The 21,875-nt window shown below is 41.2% G+C and overlaps 1 long non-coding RNA gene across 1 annotated transcript; it reads right to left on the reverse strand.

The window, feature by feature from the left end:
• Positions 1 to 572: 572 nt before the first annotated feature.
• Positions 573 to 19,506, reverse strand: LOC115601210. Its single transcript, XR_003989262.1, has 3 exons — positions 19,369 to 19,506; positions 10,904 to 10,913; positions 573 to 584 (listed from the first exon to the last, which is right to left on the reverse strand). It is a non-coding gene; the product is annotated as an uncharacterized LOC115601210 (long non-coding RNA).
• Positions 19,507 to 21,875: the final 2,369 nt, after the last annotated feature.

Consider the following 21,875-nt stretch of genomic DNA (forward strand, 5'->3'; position numbering starts at 1 on the left):
TGATCATCATCGCAACTGAAGATTGAAATACATATAAGGTCAAATTGTTTGACTTGCAAGACACATAAGGATTCTCAAAAAACTTCTTTTTGCCCAGTTTCTTGAAGAGTAACTGGAGATTTTTCTGTCTGCTACTTCATAGCTTGTTCCTTAAAAATGATGGGTGAGATATAAGTTATATTATCTTACATTACGAATTTACAGGAAAAAATTGCTGCATTTATTGAGTATGTCTGCATTTATCAACATTGATCTTTTTATGCAGTTGTTACTCATAATGGATAATAAATTAGTCATTATAGTTCCATTGGTGTGAACTTAGGTAGAACTTCACGAATTTTTTTTTATAGTGGTTTGGGGGTGTTATTACATTTTACATTTTTTTCTGCTGGTACAGTTTTTATAAAGATGCACAATTAAATTGTTCCTCTATAGAATGTAGTGATCTATATCAACAATTTTCAATGAATAAAGACTAAATACCAGCAGTGAAGAAGTTTTTGCCGGTTCCTGACTAGCAAGTAGCTGTGATTGATTGTCTTATTACTAGTAGTGCGAGACACAAGTATTGTCATGGGAGACTGCTCTTATTCTCAATACAGAAGCATATTATCAGTTTATTTCATGCATTCAGGGAAAGCTGAGGCAAAAGTACATTGAAGGAAGACATCCTTAAGACATTCCATGTTTCTGTGTATATTCAGATGTCATAATGTAAGGTATTCCTAAAAGCCTAGCAGTGAAAAATACTTGAAATTATTGGTGACTCCTAATCTTGCTAAGATAGTTGCTTCAGTCAGTGTGGAAATCACAGTAAAAGGAATGACATGACCTTAGTGACAGCTCAGGAGTTGAGCCAAACAGAGAGAAAGATGGAGAGGAAAGAAGTAGGCAGGGTGCTATTGAAAAAGCTTTATTTAGAGGTATTGCCAGTTGTAGTTGATTGAATGAAGGACTGAATGAAAGAATGAACGAAGGACTGAGACTACTGCTACAGGAGAGAGTTTGAAAACCTTCAAGTTTGAGTTATTCTTGCAAGTTCACATCTTACAGAAGGTTTTAATAACAGTAACATGAGAGCTGACTGTATATAAGACAGAGGACTGCTAAGAGGCAATTGTAAATGGTGTTTGTTGGAGCTAAATGGTAGCAAGACTGCTGCAGTCATATGTAGCTACTAGAAGTTTGCAAATATTCTCCCTCAGCAAATTTACAAAGGAAACTAGTTTAAAGGAAATGGCATACCTTCCGAACAATAAAGTTTCAGTCCAAAAAGACCTTGAGAAAATTGTATATTGGGGCCAAAAAATCTCTTATGACATTGAACACAAAGAAGTGTTCATCAGAGAAGCAGTAACTCCACGTGCCAGTATAACCTGGGTACTGGCTGGCTAGGCCTGCTAAACTGGATCTCAGCATTTCAGTACCGAGTATGTGCCAATAGTGTGCTCTCAGTGCAAACACACAAAAGAATAGCAAGTTACATTGTAATGAGCATGGTCAGAAGTTTGAGGAAAGTTCTTCCTCTTTACCCAGTGCCTTATGTATGTAATACTGTACTCCTATATTGTGTACATTATAAAATATACACCAAAATATACATGAAAAAGGATGAATGAGACAAAGGTAATGTAAATGCTATTTTTAAAACAGACTTTTATTTTACTTTATGTAACAATGGTACCAGAAATAATTTCTTCATATAACCCAATGGATTTTCTAGCACTCCTTCGCACCTTAGTTTGGAGACCACTGAACTACAGCACGGAAGGAGAGGATAAGCGTGCTTGGTTTGTTTACTCCAGTGAAAAGGAGACCAAGTGAAGCATTTTAAAAATATCCTTTTCTTACTTGAAGAAAGGTTACAGGGCTGAGGAAACAAACTCTTCTCCACAAGGGCAGATGGTATGATAAAGGGCAGTTCCACAACTTGTAGCCTGGGAGAGCCAGCTTAGTTGTTAGAAAACAGCTCTTCACTGTTGAGTCTGTGCAGGACTGTCATGGGTCCAACCAAAGAGGTTGATTAAACTCCATATCTCAAAGCTGTCAAGATTTGGCTGGGAAAAAACATAGCTGACCTGATGTAATATTGGGGACAGCCCTGTTTCAGGTTGGGCTAGACGATCCCCAGAAGTCTCTTCAAACTAGCATTCCCATGTTTCCTTTAATTTTAAAGAAAGAAAAAAAAAAAAAAAGGCTACTGTGCAGTTTGGTTGACTAGTATGTGTGTACAGTGTGTACATGGGTGTCTTATGCAAATATGATTTTGTCCATATCTAGTTCTTTCCAGCAATGTTCAGTAGCAAGTATCTCAGATATCTAAAGAAGAACTAGGAACAGGGAAACAAAATGGTGGTGGTACTTTTCTTAATGAAGTCTTCATCAGTGATTTGTAACTTGGAGACTTTCTGAACTAAAAGTGTTATCTATTTTCTCTATAATCCCTGTATAGTAATATGGGTCCATCTATAAATCTTCAGAAATTTTCTATGATTGTTGATATTTTAGAATTTACAAAGCTTTTTATTGCAATACCTCCTAACACATCAAGGCAAATACATGTTTTGTTAAGCAAACAAAATCTCATCAGCTGTTAAGTTGTCGGGTTTTTTGTTTGTTTGTTTTTCTTCATTTATCATCCATCAAAAGAGAAGTCTGAATTGGGTGTGAAGATACGTTTTTTTAATCCTATGTTACTTTATTATTTTCTGAATATTGATATATACTATTTTATATAGGAGGAGTATCTAGAACTTACTGTAAATATCTGTTGGCAGCTATGCAGGAATACCAGTTACCAAATATGCAAACTGTTCTTTTATAACTTGGAACAATTTTCTTGGTAATGAAATGGGAAGGCTTAGTCACACACTTTTTACTTATATAGGTATGGCTGTATGAACATTTCCTTCAAAGAGGAAAGAAGAAATGTACAATTTGTTGATAGGGCATCAGAAAGTTATGTAATGCTCAGCTTTGAAAGTTATAATTTTAAAAAGAGGATCAAAATGCACTTTCAATTTCTGTGAGTGATTCCACTTTCTCTGCTTTAAAACCATATGGAAAGCAACATATATTTAAATTTCCCATGGAATAGATTTTTGCTCATAAATTGTAGATTTAAAGATGTTTCTATTAGCATTTAATTTAAGTATTGTCTTTATAATATACATTTCATATTAGCCTCTCTTTTTGGCAGTAGATACTATAATATATATCTGTTAAAATTTCCTTTCTGTTTGTTTGTCTGTAGCTTATTGTAATTATTACTGTATTTGGTATCTTTCTACATACTGAAGTTCTTAGAAACCTTAAGTCCTCATTCCACAGTCTTTTATAGATTGAAATACAACTACCAACAAGGACTATAGAGATCCTGTTCCTTCACCTGAAGGACTGCGAAATGCTTAGGTTTAAATACATGTGCAGTATATGACTGAACTTCAAAATGAAGTAAAATGCAAAGATCAGGTTGTATTTCTAAGCTTTGGGTTTGCATTGCTCAGAGGGAGGACTATATTTTCCCTAGGACATTTTAAGGGGCCTAAGAATAAAGCAAACATATTTCCTTTTTCTTCATTATAAAAGAAAGTTTATCTTCAATAGCTTTGCCATACTTCTTTTACACAGTTTTTGGTAACTTACATAACTTACGTGGTTCACCTACTTTGTAAATATTACCCTAAAACATCAGAAATACTTTTACTTGCTATTGTGAGCTAACTTTTGATACCCAGTTGTGAAAGTAGAAACACTGAATTTTGAGAATGAAAAATTTACCAGGAAATTGGATACTAGAAAATGCGTCACATGTATCTTTAATAAAAAGTTAGCTTGGTTTGAACATCAATAAAAAGAAGAATTAATTTAGTCAGTTATATAAATTTGGCAGACTGTGATGGTGATCTCGGTAGACCAGATCCCTCAGGCACCTCTGAGAATTAATTGTATGTGTGTATGCTTGTATCTGTAACAGTCGGCCACGGTACTCTGACAGCATGCAAAGAAATGAATGAAAATATCAAATGAAACAAATTCAGGGTATACAGGCATTGTACAAAGGGGTTGTGCATTCCTAAATGGAGTAAACAAAACTTTCCTGCTGAAGAGATTTTGTGAGTGTACTCCTAGGTTTTCTTTTTTTCTTTTTTTTTTCCCTATTTGATGGCAAAAGTTATTTGAGTCAAACAGTTCATGTCTTTCCATTAATAAAACATTAACCTTAAAACAAGGCTTAAGGTCTTGGTGAAGCAGTAAGTGAGCCTATGATGAAAAATTAAGTAGAGAAACCCCCTAAATTTCTATAGAAGAAATGTGGAACAAGTAATTACTATTTAAATCAGATTTTCTGCGTTCACTCAACCAGCCTATGGTTCAGCGCGTTTACAGTTTATACACAGAGGCTCCACCTGCACTGCAATTTTTCTTAAAAAAAAGTACCAATCAGCTAAGATTTTAACATTACTGAACATATGTTTTCTGTATGAAATGGTTTAAATTCTGCTTTCCCAGAAGCAATTGTTTTTGTCTGTTATGTAATGTGACGTGCATCTTAAGATAAATGGTTCAGATAGATATTGTTTACTTTATATATTCATGGCAATCAACTGAACATTAGTGTAATTCTATGCTATCCTGTTAACTATTGGGAGAGAAAGAAAAGAGACAGCAACCACCTGTCAGTGTAGTAAACCAGGTGCGTGTTCTTCTGTGCACTGTAACAGTCCTCCAGGCAGGCAGCAGAAAGTAAAGCAGGATGTGGTTTCAGGGACAGGGTCTGTTAATTTATACTCTTCCTGCCTCTTCCCCAGAAAGGATCTAGGGCATCTGGAGCCACTTTTATCACCTGCAAAAGCTCTTGTTAATTGAGTTCCAAACTATTTTTCTGCTGTGGCAAAAGATGAAGGAAACATGAATTGGGAGTGAATTTGCTTTTCCCATGGTGAACATGAATGTGGAAGTGAAAAGCATAGTGATAGACTGCAGTTAATTTATCTCACGACAAGCAAGTATGACTGTGCTCAGATTGTTAACAAAAACTTCACATGTGTGAATTGGGCAGAGAAAATGCTGAGAACTAGTATTTGAAATATTTGTTGTACTTTTCCTCAGTCAGCTTACCCTGTTAACTGAAAACTGGCTATAAATAGGAAATAGGAAAACATTGATCCAGGAAAAATAAGTAGGTAAGAACATCTGGTTGTTGAAACCTTATTTTTCCAGGACGTATGGAAATTTTTGCATTTTACTGAATAGTTTCATGACAGTTTAAAGGAAAAAGCAGTATTAACTGCTAGATTGTTATAGATTTATTTGAAGCTACAAGCAAAAGAAATGCATGTAACTTAAGTCTTTTAGGTTTATTCTACTCTTTTCCTTCCTCTCCTACTGCTGGCTTTGTTTTTCTCCTTATCTGAGTCAGCTATCTCCAAAATCCAACTTTCTTAGCTTAGGTTATATCAACAAGCTTTTACAGTTTTTTGGCTTTATGTCTTGGTAGTTTGGTTGGGGGTTTTTTTTGAGGGAGGTCAGGAAGGTTGGTTCTTGGGTCTCTGTCTGTTGAGTGTTAGTTGGCTTGGATGACCTATATTTTTGCTTTTGTGTATGAGTAGGTAGGTGAGTGAAAATACAAAGGTTGTTGCTTTTATGATGAAAGCTTCAGGACATACAAATTCTTATGTGCATAAAAGTATGAAATGCAGTCTTGTCACCTGCATTATCCTCTTGCTAGGTTAGACTCTGTCTTGAAATTTCTTTTTCCCAATACATGGATAATTTCTATTGAGGAAATAGAAGGCTGGGGAGACTCTAATGACAAAACGTGCTATGTAACTTCAAAGAACTGCAGCAGATGTTTTCATGAAATTGCTGTATTTCTCAAACTTTGTTTATTGTCTTTGTTTTCCAGAAGCAGCTCTTACACCATGAAGCTAGTACTAATTAAATTTCTAGGCATTAGTCTCATTAACTAATTCAGTGGTTTTATTTGTACATGTATAGTTTGCCATTATGGGAGAAATCTTGCCATGTGAACAGGAAGAATGTAATTCCTGTGTTTTTACAGTAGAAAAACACACATATACTCATCATGTATGTCTGTAAACAAAATTACCTGGGGCTGTGCTGTGTTCCTGGAGTCAAGTGATAAATTAACATGTCTGATCTAAACTAGCAGGTATACAGCCTTGCTCAAAATGCATCCCACACAATTCTCTGCCTCTGGTGTGTATATGCCCATATTTCTGAATCATGGCAGGTGTTGCTTGCCTGCTACAGCTATGCCTTATCACATGGTTATTTCTTATATCTTCCCTGTCTCATGATCTGGATTGCCTTATGTTTCCAGACAACCAAAGCTTCTCTGCTGGAAGTGGAAGAAGCCTCCCTTTATGCACATTTCTTTGCTACCTCTGCCACATTCTGAACTTGAGCGCTACTTGAGTGATTGCCATCTCACTGGAGTACTCTAAAAAAACCCCAGGAGCCTTCACCATACTGTGCATACCTTTTATCGAAGTTATCAGCACTTACAGGACATGGCACCTTCCTCTGTGGCATAGAAGGTTGCTATGCAAATGTAATTTTTGACAGATGCTGCTCTATCTGCTGCAGTTGCTGTGGAAGAATGTCTTCCTGTTGCAGTGACAGACCCTCTCCTCCTGGTTCTGTCAATGGTCAGCAAGATTCTGACCCCAAGACACGAACATGTCACTCCCTTCACCCTCTCCTATTTGCAGTAGCGGTGAAGTTGTCACTCACTGGAGTCTGACTTCAGGTCTGATCACACTCCCATGCTTGACTCTTTCCTCGCTTGGAATCTCTAGAACGAATGTTTGAGGTGCCAATGCTTCTCATGGCACGTGATGAATATGAAAAGAGAGCCTAGAATCGTTGGCATAGAAGTCTCAAATGGAGACAGTTCATCAAGGATTTACATCTTCCATTCTTGTCATAGTCTTGTTAACGTAGACAGCACTGCTGAGCAGCACTAGAGCAGTGGGTCAGGTTATGTACCTAAATGTAGCTTATCACAGCACTGTGATGGGGTGCTAATAGCCACCATGCCTCCTGCCAGGCTTCTTCCTACTTAATATTAATAGTGAGAGACTCATGGCCTATGCCAGACCTCCTTAGCTTTTACCCAATTCTATACAAGAATCTACAAGGACTCAATCTTTGCATGTCTTCTCTTTGACTCCTGCACAAGAAATAATGAACTATGACAGTTTAGGTATCTCAGTCAACCTGGACAATTGAACCTTGCGGACATGCCAAATAGGTATCTTTAATGCCTACTGTGGATATTTCCTGGTCTGGGTTAATCCTCAGACCTTTCTGTGCATTGGATGGGAGAATGCTACTAGGTAGGAACAGGCTGAAACTGCTAAGAACCATGTTGACATTCAGTATAGACAGTAGTTGAGCATCAGGTCACAGGCCCATGCTTTGGCGTTGTTTAATTTACTGATGTGGGCTTAGATGATGGGGAAAAACTTCTCAGTAAACACAATCTGGAAACTTCTATTTAAAAAATCATCAACCTGGAACTTTTTCTCTAAAACTACCTGCTTGGTAGGCTCTCTGGTTATAGTCTGCTTTGCTTTTGCTGGACTATCTTGCTGTGGAACTGTGGTAATATCTGTATTTCAGTTTCATTTGATCTTAATTTTACAATAGGTCTAAGTATTGTTTGAGAAATATACTCAAACTGCTATTAATGATGGTTAAGGTGTAATAAAACCTTTGGTCCTATCAGTTGTCTATATTAGCATTGATCCCAAAATGAGACTGGAACCTTCAGAACAAATAAAGCATAAACAGCCTCTGAGTTCTTTCACTCAGAAAGCTGCAAGAATTTGGAAAAGTAACTGTTCATGTAATTAAATGTTCACCTTCTATCTTTTATTCATTTATTTTTATTAATTTGATGAGGAGAATTGCAGAGCCATTTGTGTATAACTGCTATCCATTTCGATTTTAAACATATCTCCTCCAGCAAACAGAAGAAAGTGTCCACTAGGTAATATGTAGATTGTGATTGCTATGGGAATTCTTTGACTTCATAGAACTTTTTTTTAAAAGACAGACTTGCTCTTTGGCTGACATGAATTAAATGATACAAATTTAATGAAACAGCATACATTAAAGTGTGCGCTGAATTAAAGTGGTCTGTCCTGCTTATTAGTGGGTTGCACTATTACACAGTTTTGTAGAGAGGAGTGTAAAGACTTACCAGGCTGAGTTCCTCTTTCTAACCTCTCCCAACTCTCCAGAAGAAATGCAGGGTACAGACTTCAACAGTTTGATCTAAGTAAGGTAAACAGAATCATGCAGAACACATGGTAATAAGGTGCCTCATATATAAATGGCAGTAAAAAACCCATCTGCAGTAAAGAAGTGAGACCCTGTTGGTAGAAGATTCAAAGCCTGTCCTATAAAACATTCCAAGTATGTTACAAGGTAGCAGTCCATTTTGTGAGTATGTTTTCTACTTTAATATTGCTATGAAGTAAAGTATTCATTGACAGTAGATTTCTCTGATACTGTTTCTAGGGAGTTTACTCCCTAGAAATTTTACAAAATCCTTTACTGGAATTTGTCCCAGCTTCTTCATCCACAAATCATAGTTCTCTGTTCTGAAGCTATAAGAAAGTATTCATTCAGTGTGACTTCTTCTTGGTTCTTATTCCCTCAGTGATCTCTTAAAACGAGGAACAATAAATTTGACTGTTTTCATCAAAATCTTTTGTAGTGAACCAAGAGAATGAAACTAGAAAAAGTAGCATTTTGGAGGCTACTATCCTTTTGGAATATTTACTTGGGATGAGATTGCTCCTTCCCAGATCACAGAACTCTAAGCCCGGTGAACATACTGTTTGTAGGATAGCTACATGTGCAGGCAGAACCTGACTGTCCCTTTTACTTAGGATAATGCACAGGGGAATGATTTCCACTCATTTGGAAGTTATGTATTGTAAATGAAAGGAGAAACAAGCTCTGTGTCCTCTTCTGGTGCTGTCAAAATGTACAACATGTCCAAGAGTGATTGTTGAAAGACTTTCCTAATAAATGCTTGCGTGGGAAAAGCTCTGATGGTTCTCTTGGCTCTTTCCAGGAACATCTAGGTTTTCATCAGCTTTTATAATCTTAAACTAATAGAATTGTATCAAGTATACTTAGCTTGGGGAAAATTATTGAAAACATAAAACCTGAAGTAATATAACCTATAAAGAAGCTATGGATAAGTGTATATATTAAAGTTCAGCTAACACAATTAAATAGTACATGTATATCTATAAATAAATTTTCAAAGGAAGCACACGATGATTTAAACATCAGATTTCCATTCCCTTTTAAATCAGGCCTATATCTGACCTTTTTCGGACAATTAACTCCAATTCTTTCTTGTACCCTAACAAATTTGCACCATGTGATATTTCAGCAGAGAGACTGCAGGATCAGCACATTAATGCTGACGACAAGCTTGACAGGGCTGGGGGAGGATGAGTGGTCCAGAGAACATCATCCTGAAATTCTGCTTCATCAGTCACAAAAACAGTTATTGCTCTCAGAAGCTGAAGATAGTCAGAACGGTTCTTTCCTATTACTCAAAACTGTTTGTTCCACAGCAAAGGCAAAAGAATAGTATAGGCATTTCACAAGAGCTGGATTTCACAAAAGTGTTGCACTTGCCCCATTTATAGAAGCAGGAGCACCTGACTATGCATGGAGGTAGCACAGGCCAGGGTCATAAATTTCCAGCATGAACAAAAATCGTATTTAAGTTGATCAGAAAGTTTATGTAAGCTTCAGCCAAGGTTTGAAGAGTCAGTTTTATGTGCATTGTTTTGAGCTGAAGATGATAGCTGGTTAATATTTCTATCTCTCAGGTTACTTTTTAAAACATTATTTTACATTGACAGCCTATGTTTGTCCTTTGCAGTAGGATCAACACTATAACTGAAGAATGTAAGTATTGTTTATTATTGCTTTTTGAAATTCTTTGGAGTAAGAGATCTCAAAATCATATGAGTTGACTTTTGAATTTTAAGTGTAACGATAAACATCTATGTCACTTCCATCTATTGGTAAGGCTAACTGTAGGAAAATGTATTAGTTGAGAGGCACAAAACCAGACAAGGTTTTAATGTACTCATGAAAAATTTCGTTGTCTTTTCATAAGAAGTGAAAGAGCAACAAAAAGTCAGTTTCTGAGCTGAATGTAACAACATCTGGATTACTTTTTGTTAGCTTGGGGTTTTTGGGGGGTTTTGTTTGTTTGTTCGTTTTCCAGTTTACTGCATTAGTTAGACAGCAGGAAACTATTTCTTTAGCCTGTTTAGATGCTTGCATCATGTGTTATTCTAATCTACAAAAGGATACTGACTATAAGATCTTGTGAAAGATAAATTGCAGTGAAGAATATTAAGTAGTTACGAAAGGGAAGACAGGGAGTTTTACATCTTCCTAAAAAAAGGTTGCTTTTTAGGAGTGAAATGCAGATGAGGACTCCTAATTTAACAAAAGTATAAGTAAATATGGCAGATAAACAATTCAATTAAAAAGGAGAAACATCCTTTACTGGGAGAGGTGGAGAGTGGGGGAAAAAAAAGAGATTTTTGTAGTGAACGATTATCAGTGTAAAACCTCTGAAAGACTTGTAGAGATTAGTTCTAACTTCCACAAAGCGAAGATGCCTACGCAGAGGCTGAGACAATGATAGCCACCTTTTCAGGAAGGGAAGAGGTATCTCTGTTTTCATGTCAGTTAAACTGCAGGGGTTGTTTTGTTTCTTTGTTTAAGAGTTTTATAAATATGCTGTATGGTTTGATATTACAGATAAATACTTATATGCCATTGGTATATACCTGGGATTACAGGTAATGTGAGGAAACAGGAATACAAATGGGCTTCTATCATTCAACAATTTGATGATATTTAAAAGTAGGACTTGAAGGAATAGAGTGCCTTTGCATTTGAACAAAAGCCAGAGATACACCATCACAAAGGCCTGAAAAATCAAGTAACCTTCTGTAAGGGGGGAGGCCCAAATGACTGTACTGTGAGCCTAGACATTGCTCAAAGGGAAGATTATGGAAGTAGGAAAGGAAAGTCATGGGGAGGAGCTTGGTGCCACTTCTCTTGACTGACTGATGTCTCACGCCCTCCTGAAATCAGGGTGAGAAATGGTTATAGAAGTACAGGAACTAGGGCCAATAAATGTGGCACACAAAAGCCTCTGGCACACTCTCTACACTGAACACCCCCGGTGGCAGATCTGATGCTGGATCGAGGGCTGATGATCTCCCGATCTCTTTCACCCCACCCTCTCACCCCCGTTTTCTTTTCTCTCTCTTTTCTCTTAAAATTGGTAACACAAGGCCTACCTCGACTTCTCATAAACCCACATCGCTTAGGTGGAATATAATGGTGAAAAGGTTAATGTTTAGAGAATATTTGTCCATTAAAGCTGGTGTTTATGTATGGGCCTTGAATGCCACCTCATCTTAATCCGCACTGCAGGGATTTGCTAGTCCTAGTCACTCTCCCCTTTTCATAGGTGAGACGTGACACCTCCGGGCAACTGTTGGTGACCTTGAAGGCTTCTGGTATGCATTTGCAGCATCAGGTAAAAACTTGAACCCCCAGATCGCAAGAAGAGAGTCCCAGAAGTGTACTCCCAAGTACAAGTTTTAGAAAATTAGTTCTAAAACTTAAAAAAAACCCCAAACAGTAATACAAGTACTCCACGGTTCCTGGAACTTTCTGATTTAAAAAATTTAAAAGACCTTATAGTTTGTTGCCATGGACATCAAAAGCAGACTTTAAAAAAATCACAGCTTACGAAGATGTGTGAATTGTAGCTAAATACACATAGAAATTTTGCTGAAGTAGTGTTCCATGCTCAATTTAAACGAAATCCATGTATGGTTCTAAACTCTCCTTCCCCCTGAGAACTTTGGCAAGACACAAACATAATTTTGAAGGCAATATTAACTAGTGTCATTGAAGTCCTTCAACAGTATCAGGAATGCCAACTAATGGGAGAGACATGTCAGGAGCTGTTGTTGGGTACATAAATTGGTGATGAGTCAGAGCACTATAAAACTGGAGTATGATGGCACAGAAGAAAGCAGAGCAAGGAAAGCTGCTCTCAAAATTGCTGTGAGATCCACTACTCATTCTCTGTGTTCCAGCTATCATTCCCGTTTGTAATCATAGTGATGGCCTCTAAGGTCCAGTTCTTAAAGCAACAATTTGGTTCCAAGGACAAATGAAGGAAAGTATGCCACATCAAACCTAAGAAGGTAGAGTGACCATAGAATCCATCAGACTTTTAGAGGTTAATCAGCTATAGCATTTATAGCTCAACTTGAATAACAAGAAACAGGATCTCTCTTCTTAATAATGCTAACTCATCTACCAATTCTGTTGAATGGTATGAAAGTTCATAACCTATTTAAATCCTTCTGTAAGCAATATATGGAAAGAGCGATTTGCAGATGAAGTCTGCAAATATGGAAAAAGTCTGAACTGGGTAGCTGTGATTCAATCACACTCCTAGTATATTCCAGAATACTTTGGCTGAGGTGAGACAAGAGTAACCTACCACAAACAAGCCTTAAATTGAAAGGAAATGGTTATTTACAATACACAGAAAGTAATTTTTTCAGTTATATTCTTTAGGTAGCATCTTTGGATGCTGATTGCATTTTTTAAGTATTTTAAATGCGGTTTTCCAAAATACTAATATGATACCCAGGTGACTCAGACTTCATTTTGGTAACAGTTATACCCATTGTTGGTCCTGTTCTCAAACTTCATTTTATTATTCGGTGACAAGGACACATAGGTAATACACTGTCGTGGTTTGAGCCCAGCCGGTAACTCAGAACCACACAGCCGCTCGCTCACTCTCCCCCTTCCTCCCCCCGCTCCTGGAGAGATGGGGAGGAGAATCGGCAGAATGTAACTCCCACGGGTTGAGAGAAGAGCAGTCCCGCAACTAAGGTATAATACAAAACCACTACTGCTACCACCAATGATAATAATGATTAGTGAAGTAACAAGGGGAGAGGATACAATTGCTCACCACCCACCGACGGATACGCAGCCTGACCCGAGCAGTGATCTGGGCCTTCCAGGTAACTCCCCCCGGTTTATATACTGGGCATGACGCGCCATGGTATGGAATACCCCTTTGGCTAGTTTGGGTCAGGTGTCCTGTCTCTGCTTCTGCCCGGCTTCCCCTCCTCCCTGGCAAAGCATGAGACTGAGAAAGTCCTTGGTTGGAATAAACATTACTTAGCAACAACTAAAAACATCAGTGTTATCAGCGTTGTTACCAGGCTGAAAGTTAAAAAACTCAGCACTGCACCAGCTACTAAGAAGGAGAAAAATAACCCCTTATTCCATACCATTCACGTCATGCTCAGATCCCACATCTCTCAACACACCATCTCCCCTGTCCCATATATACACATACATATACACCCACACCCACACACAAAGATAAAGATGTCATTCCCTAGTCCATGGACCAACCCCTGTAAAATTGCTGAACTCATCCAGTCCATGACGTCAGGCTCCATCTCTTGTAATAGTCTTTCAGGGCAGGAGGGACGGTATGTGGTGTTGGGTTGTTGCCTGCTGATGATACCGCCAACCTCATCTGGTCACTGCTGAGCTCGTCCGGTTTCCACAAAATCCATTCTTTGTTGAGGTGATGATCGGAGGGAAGTCAGGGTCAATTGCTGGCAACCTGAAGATATCTAGCTGGTGGGCTATAAAAGTGTTATAGAGCAGGCAACAGCGTACAATTGAGTTCATTGGCTGTTTTCCCCCAAAATCAATTCCCCTTGAGGTATGCATCGGACTTCCCCATCTTCCCGCATTACCCACCAAGTATATCCAGGTCCCTGAGCAAAAGCAAGCCCACGAGTGGGTTTGCCTTTACCTGAAGCAGGAATAACCCAGACTGTCTTCCCCAACAAATTCTTTATGTGCACCACAGGAACTTTATCCCCCTCTACAGTACGTAAAAGTTCTGATTGGGCTGGGCCAGCCCTGTTGGCAGATCCCCTACTGTTGACCAACCAGGTGGCTTTCGGTAAATGTGTATACCCGTGTTTGAAAGTCCCACCACCCATTGCTCTCAGTGTAGTTTTTAACAGCCCATTGTACCATTCGATTTTCCCAGAGGCTGGTGCATGGTAGGGGATGTGATATACCTACTCAATGCCATGCTCTTTGGCCCAAGTGTCTATGAGGTTGTTCCGGAAAATGAGTCCCATTATCTGACCCAATTCTCTCTGGGGTGCCGTGTCACCACAAGACTTGTTTCTCAAGGCCCAGGATAGTGTTCCGGGCAGTGGCGTGGAACACAGCATATGTTTCCAGCCAGCCGGTGGTTGCTTCCACCATGGTAAGCACATAGCGCTTGCCTTGGCGGGTTGGTGGGAGTGTGATAGAGTCAATCTGCCAGGCCTCCCCATACTTGTACTTCAGCCATCGTCCTCCATACCAAAGAGGCTTTAACCGCTTGGCTTGCTTAATTGCAGCACATGTTTCACATTCGTGAATAACCTGGGCAATAGTGTCCATCGTTAAGTCCACCCCTCGATCACGAGACCATCTATATGTTGCATCTCTGCCTTGATGGCCTGAGGTGTCATGGGCCCATCGGGCTAAAAATAATTCACCCTTATGTTGCCAATCCAAGTCCATCTGAGCCACTTCAATCTTAGCAGCTTTATCCACTTGCTGGTTAATCTGGTGTTCCTCAGTGGCCCGACTCTTGGGTACATGAGCATCTATGTGGCATACCTTCACCACCAGGTTCTGCACCCGAGCAGCGATACAGTGCCACAATGCAGCAGCCCAGATGGGTTTACTTCTGCGTTGCCAGTTGCTCTGCTTCCATTGCTGCAACCACCCCCACAGGCCATTTGCCACCATCCATGAGTCAGTATAGAGATAAAGTACTGACCATTTTTCTCGTTCAGCAATGTCCAAGGCCAGCTGGATGGCTTTCACCTCTGCAAACTGACTTGATTCACCCTCTCCTTCAGCAAGTTTCTGCAACTTGTCGCAGGGGACTCCACACAGCTGCCTTCCATATCCGATGCTTTCCCACAATACGGCAGGACCCATCAGTAAACAAGGCATATTGCTTTTCACTCTCTGACAGTTCATTATATGGTGGGACCTCTTCGGCACGCGCCACCTCCTCTTCTGGTGGCATCCCAAAATCTTTGCCCTCTGGCCAGTCCATGATGACTTCTAGAATTCCTGGACGACTGGGATTTCCTATTCGAGCTCGTTGTGTAATTAGTGCGGCCCACTTACTCCATGTAGCATCAGTTGCATGATGTGTAGAGGAGACCCTGCCGTTGAACATCCAGCACAGCACAGGCAACCGGGGTGCCAGGAGGAGCTGCGCTTCAGTTCCAATCACTTCTGAGGCAGCTCGAACCCCTTCATAGGCTGCCAGTATCTCTTTTTCAGTGGGAGTATAGCTGGCCTCGGATCCTTTATATCCCCGACTCCAAAAGCCAAGGGGTCGACCTCGAGTCTCCCCTGGAGCTTTCTGCCAGAGGCTCCAGGTAGGACCATTCTCCCCAGCTGCGGTATAGAGCACATTTTTCACATCTGGCCCGGCCCGGACTGGTCCAAGGGCTACTGCATGAACTATTTCTCATTTAATTTGTTCAAAGGCTTGTTGTTGCTCAGGGCCCCATTTGAAATCATTCTTCTTCCGGGTCACATGGTAGAGAGGGCTTACAATCGAACTGTAATTTGGGATGTGCATTCTCCAGAACCCCACAACACCTAAGAAAGCTTGTGTTTCTTTCTTGTTAGTTGGTGGAGACATTGCTGTTATCTTGTTGATCACATCTGTGGGGATCTGGCGGCGTCCATCTTGCCATTTTATTCCCCAAAATTGAATCTCCTGTGCAGGTCTCTTGACCTTACTCCGTTTTATGGCAAAACCGGCCTACAGCAGGATTTGGATTATTTTCCTCCCTTTCTCAAAAACTTCTTCCGCTGTATCACCCCACACGATGATGTCATCAATGTATTGCAGGTGTTCTGGAGCTTGCCCCTGTTCCAGTGCAGTCTGGATCAATCCATGGCAGATGGTAGGGCTGTGTTTCCACCCCTGGGGCAGTCGGTTCCAAGTGTACTGGACGCCCCTCCAAGTGAAAGCAAACTGTGGCCTGCATTCTGCTGCCAAAGGGATTGAGAAAAATGCATTGGCAATGTCAATTGTGGCATACCACTTGCCTGCTTTTGACTCCAGTTCATATTGAAGTTCTAGCATGTCCGGTACGGCAGCACTCAATGGTGGTGTGACTTCATTCAGGCCACGATAGTTTACTGTTAGTCTCCACTCTCCATTAGACTTTTGCACTGGTCATATGGGGCTATTAAAGGGTGAGCGGGTCCTGCTGATCACTCCTTGTCTCTCCAGTCTACAGATCAGCTTATGGATGGGAATCAAGGAGTCTCGGTTGGTGCGATATTGCCGCCGGTGCACTGTTGTGGTCGCAATTGGCACTTGTTGTTCTTCGACCTTCAGCAACCCCTCAAGAGAAGGATCCTCTGAGAGACCGGGCAAGGTGGACAGCTGCTTAATTTCCTCTGTCTCCAAGGCAGCGACACCAAAAGCCCATCTATACCCTTTTGGGTCTTTGAAGTACCCTCTCCTGAGATAGTCTACGCCAAGGATGCATGGAGACCCTGGACCAGTCACAATGGGGTGCTTTTGCCACTTCCTCCCAGTCAGGCTGATTTCAGCTGCCAGTACAGTTAACTTTTGGGATCCTCCTGTCACTCCAGAAATATAAATGGGTTTCACCCCTCGATACCTTGATGGCATCAGAGTACACTGTGCACCGGTATCTACTAGAGCCTTATACTTCTGTGGGACTGATGTGTCGGGCCATCTGATCCACACAGTCCAGTAAACCCGATTATCCCTCTCCTCCACCTGGCTGGAGGCAGGGCCCCTCTAACAGTGATCATAAGATTGTCCACTTCTGTCTTGTAGAAAGGGATTAGTATTCCTTATCACAGGAGCTGGAGTAAAATCAGCTCTTTCACTCCATCTGGGAAACTGCTCACCAGAGACTGGAGCAGCAGCTTTCCTGCGAGGATCATCCTTGACCATTGTTCTCCTCTTCAGTTCACGCACCCGTTGCTCCAGAGCTGAAGTAGGTTTTCCATCCCACTTTCTCATGTCTTCTCCGTGACCCCGCAGGTAAAACCACAGGGTGGCCCGTGGCGTGTATCTCCTGTATTTTCTTTCTCGAGCAGTAGGGTGCCTTCTGTTAATAGCTGAGACATGGGTTGGTACGTGTGGGGAGCTGGATAGATCGGATAAATCGTCTCTCAATTGTTTGAACTCCTGGGACAGTTTTTCCACAGCTGAAATGATGGAAGGGGTGAGATTGTCTTCGAACTCTCGGAGTTGACGAATCAGGTAACCCACTGTTGGTGATATTCCGCCATTCCAGGTCATTAATGCCAATGTGTGGGCATATGATGATGGTGTGCTCAGTGTAAGTTTCCACCAGATGGGTCGTGTACATTCGACTTCATCTGGATCTGCGGATGTGTTCCTGGCATCCGGCCTATGATAGATCATCTCTAGAATGGCTGATTCCCTCAGGGACTGGATGCCTTTCTCTATCGTGGTCCAGCTGGCTGAGCGACTCGTAATATCGTCTTTGTAGGGAAACCTTTCCTTCACAGCTGTCAGGAGCCGCCTCCAAAGACTGAGGGCTCGCTTCTCTCTTGCAATCCCTTTGTCAATTCCTCCTTCCCTAGCAAGTGATCCCAGCTGCTTGGCTTCCCTACCTTCTAGTTCGTGACCATCGGCCCCATTGTCCCAGCATCAGAGCAACCAGGTGACAATGTGCTCCCCTGGAAGATGGGTGAAATCTTTTCGCATATTCCGCAGCTCGGTTGAGGTCTGGGGTCGAGAAGTCACCTCTTCTTCTTTTTCCTCTTCCTCTGATCCACTACTACTACCAAGTAGTAGTAACTCTTGTTCAGATCCTGTTCCGTGTGGTAATGGCATTGGGTCTTCATCTTTCTTTTCTTCGCGGGTTGCTCTTTGTGCCTCTCGACTGCTTTTGCTTACAGGGGCAACAGACATTGTCACAAACTGGCCATTTAGTTTAGCTGCAGTTTTTGTCACTGTGGTTGGAGTGGCTTCAGTGTCTGCCACTAGGGTTGGAGTGGCTGCAGTGTCTGTTGCTGTCGGATTTTGAGTAGCTACTGTGCTTGTCACTGGGGTTGATGTAGCTGCTGTACTTGGAGTAGCTGCATTGTCTGTTGTGGTCAGGGTTTGAGTAGCTGCTGTCCTTGTAGTTGGAGTAGCTGCGTTGTCTGTTGCTTTGCCATCAGATCCAGAGACATTTTTTTCCCTCTGAAGGTTCTAGATATTGTTGAGCAGGGCTCTGTAAGCGTAGGCCAAGCCCCAGCACGTTGCAGCGAGTTGTCCCTCTCTGGTATAACCAGGACGACAGCACACCTCGTTTAAGTGTTTTACTAGTTTTTCTGGATGTTGCACTTGTTCAGTGGTGAAGTTCCAAAGCACTGGAGGGCCCCACTGGCCTAGATACTTGCCCATACTGTCCCCCACACCCTGCCACTCATAACTGTCCAGCCTCAGGGAAAATCTCTAGGTGGTCCTCCTATATCGTCGTCTAACCCTAGACCAGATTTGAACCTGATTCTGCTTAACTTTCGAGATCAGACGAAATAGGGTGTTCCCAGGGTGGGATGGCTGTGGGTAAAACACACTCCGTATGTTTGCCAACATGCTGATCCCCAGCACAATCAGCAGGCGGGTCTCAAGGGTATTCAAAGGCCATCCAAAACCTTCAGAACTCTCAACTGCTGTTGCAAATAAGCTGGTGGGGGAACGGGGGGTGAAAGAGAATGCTTCCTTCATAGGTTGACCCCCCGAGGAAAAAAAAAAAGATATGCAATTGCTTAAATATTTCATTATATACCTCCCAATGTATAGTGGTGATGGCCACGCTGGAAGCACAAACCAGACCAGTTTCATGATCAATGAGTCTATTGTATTACAAGTCATTACCATGAAGTACAGTGAAACAGGTACCTTAGCCCAGGCCCCCCAGCTGATAAACACTAAAACAGCAAATAGTGGCTGTAAGTAAGGTACAACATGCTGAAACTCTGAGATCACGCGCAACAAGTCTGAGAGCCAAATAAACACCATTGTGACGAGTAGTAACAATGAGTGGTTATCACAAATATGATTAGACACACTCTGGTCAGATCTGTTGCTATCTCAACCCTTCGTGCCCCACGTTGGGCGCCAAAAAGAACTGTCGTGGTTTGAGCCCAGCCGGTAACTCAGAACCACACAGCCGCTCGCTCACACCCTCCCACTTCTTCCTGCCCCCGCTCCCGGAGCAATGGGGAGGAGAATTGGAAGAATGTAACTCCCATGGGTTGAGAGAAGAGCAGTCCCTAAGCAATAACTAAGGTATAATACAAAACCACTACTGCTACCACCAATGATAATAATGCTCAGTGAAATAACAAGGGGTGATTGTACAATTGCTCACCACCCGCTGACCGATACCCAGCCTGACCCAAGCAGTGATCTGGCCTTCCGGGTAACTCCCCCCGGTTTATATACTGGGCATGACGTGCTGTGGTATGGAATACCCCTTTGGCTAGTTTGGGTCAGGTGTCCTGTCTCTGCTTCTGCCCGGCTTCCCCTCCTCCCTGACAAAGCATGAGATTGAGAAAGTCCTTGGTCAGAGTAAACATTACTTAGCAACAACTAAAAACATCAGTGTTATCAGCGTTGTTCCCAGGCTGAAAGTTAAAAAACTCAGCACTGCACCAGCTACTAAGAAGGAGAAAAATGACTGCTATAGCTGAAACCAGGACATTAGAGAAGACCTTGTTGCATTTGGCATTCCTTGTCAGATTCAATCCTTGCTAGATTTTGTCTTTTCTACTCATGTATCCCTCTGCATGTTCACTTAGTGTTTTTATATTTCTCCCAGAACACCTGTCCCTGCTTCTACCTTCTGCATACTTTTTTATTTTTGACTCTTGTAAGGAGGTTCTTGATCATCTATGCAGGCTTTCTGACATCTTTGCACAATTTCTTATGCACTGGGATGGCCAACTCTTGATCTTGGATGGAGTGACTCTTGAATATTGACCAATTTTTTTTTGTCCCACTCTATCTTCCAGGGCTTCATTCAATGGAACTCTTTCAAGCATATCACTTAGTCCTGGGTTTGGCTGTAACAGTTGTTTTTCTTCTTCTTAGTAGCTGGCGCCGTGCTGTGTTTTTGACTTTAGTCTGAAAACAATGCTCATAACACGCCGATGTTTTTAGTTGTTGCTAAGTAATATTTACTTCGATTAAGGACTTTATAGTAAGGAGGGGCACAAGAAGCCAGTAGGAAGCAGAGACAGGACACCTGACCCAAACTAGCCAAAGGGGTATTCCACACCACAGCACATCATGCCCAGTATACAAATTGGGGGGAGTTACCCAGAAAGCCCAGATCGCTGCTCGGGTCGGGCTGGGTGTTGGTCAGTGAGTGGTGAGCAATTGTATTGTGCATTACTTGTGTTTATTGTTTTTTTTCCTTTCCTCTTTTAGTTTCATATTCTCTTCACCTGTTATTTCCCTTCTCATTATTGTTATTGGTGGTCATAGTAGTGGTTTTGTATTATACCTTAGTTACTGGACTGTTCTCACCTCAAACCGTGGGATTAACATTCTTTCTATTCTCCTCCCCATCCATCTGGGAGCAGGGAGAAAGAAAGGAAGGAGTGAGAGAACGGCTGCATGGTTCTGAGTTACCAGCTGGGCTTAAACCATGATACACCTAAAAGTCTAAAGTTGTGATTTTGTATTTTGCCCTTCTCCCTTCTCTCAACATCCTGAACTTCACATGGCACAGTCACTGCAGCCAAAGGCTGCTTGTGACCTTAACATCTCCAGCAAACCCCTCCTTGTTGGTGACTATGTGGTCTGTTAGAGCACCTCTCTTCTTTGTCTCTTCTGTCAATTTTGTCAGGCACATGCTATCAATGCTCTTTAGAAACCTTTTTAATTGCTTGTGCCCTGTAGTGCTGTTTCTTCAGCAGTTAATAGATTTCCCCAATGGGATCAGGGCCTGTAAACACAAGACTACTTCAGGCTTTATTTAGAAGGCCTCATCCATCTGCTCTTCCTGACCAGATGACTTATAGCAGACACCCAGTATAATATCACCTATACTGGTCTCCTCTGTCAGGACTCCCAGCTGTTAGGCCTGCCTGGAGGTAATGTAATCCTACTTAGTCCAGCTAAACAGAATAATTTGCAAATAATGCAACATTTATTTCTGTTATGTTCCTAACTAGTATAGCATAACACTATTGAGTATTTATTTGATGAATAGTAGATTGTGTACTTGAAAATTCTCAAGAATTTTATCCCAAGGATTAAAATAGCAGGTTTTATGGTTTTGCAAAACATTGGAAAACTAGTTTTCAGGAGAAACAATAGTAGCCATGCAAATTACTGCAATTTACTATACAGGCTGTGAAGCTAACAATAATGAGTGATTTTTGTAAGGTTTTCTTAATATGCAAAGGTTATGTGCTTTCTCCTGGACCTAAAAGTAATCTGTTAACAGGCCTAACCTTCCTCTCCTGCATGACTACCTGTCAAGTCTGGATGACAGTGAAAAATGAGTTAAATCAAAAATCTGATAGCTTTTTGTCAACTGTTGTTCAGGGGACCTTGTGCTTCACTGAATTTAGTAGATTCCATGATGTAACATCTCCCCAGCTTCAACTTTTTTAGGAAGTAGCTG

This window comes from Strigops habroptila, chromosome Z, assembly GCF_004027225.2.
Source record: "Strigops habroptila isolate Jane chromosome Z, bStrHab1.2.pri, whole genome shotgun sequence".
Taxonomy (NCBI): Eukaryota; Metazoa; Chordata; class Aves; order Psittaciformes; family Psittacidae; genus Strigops; species Strigops habroptila.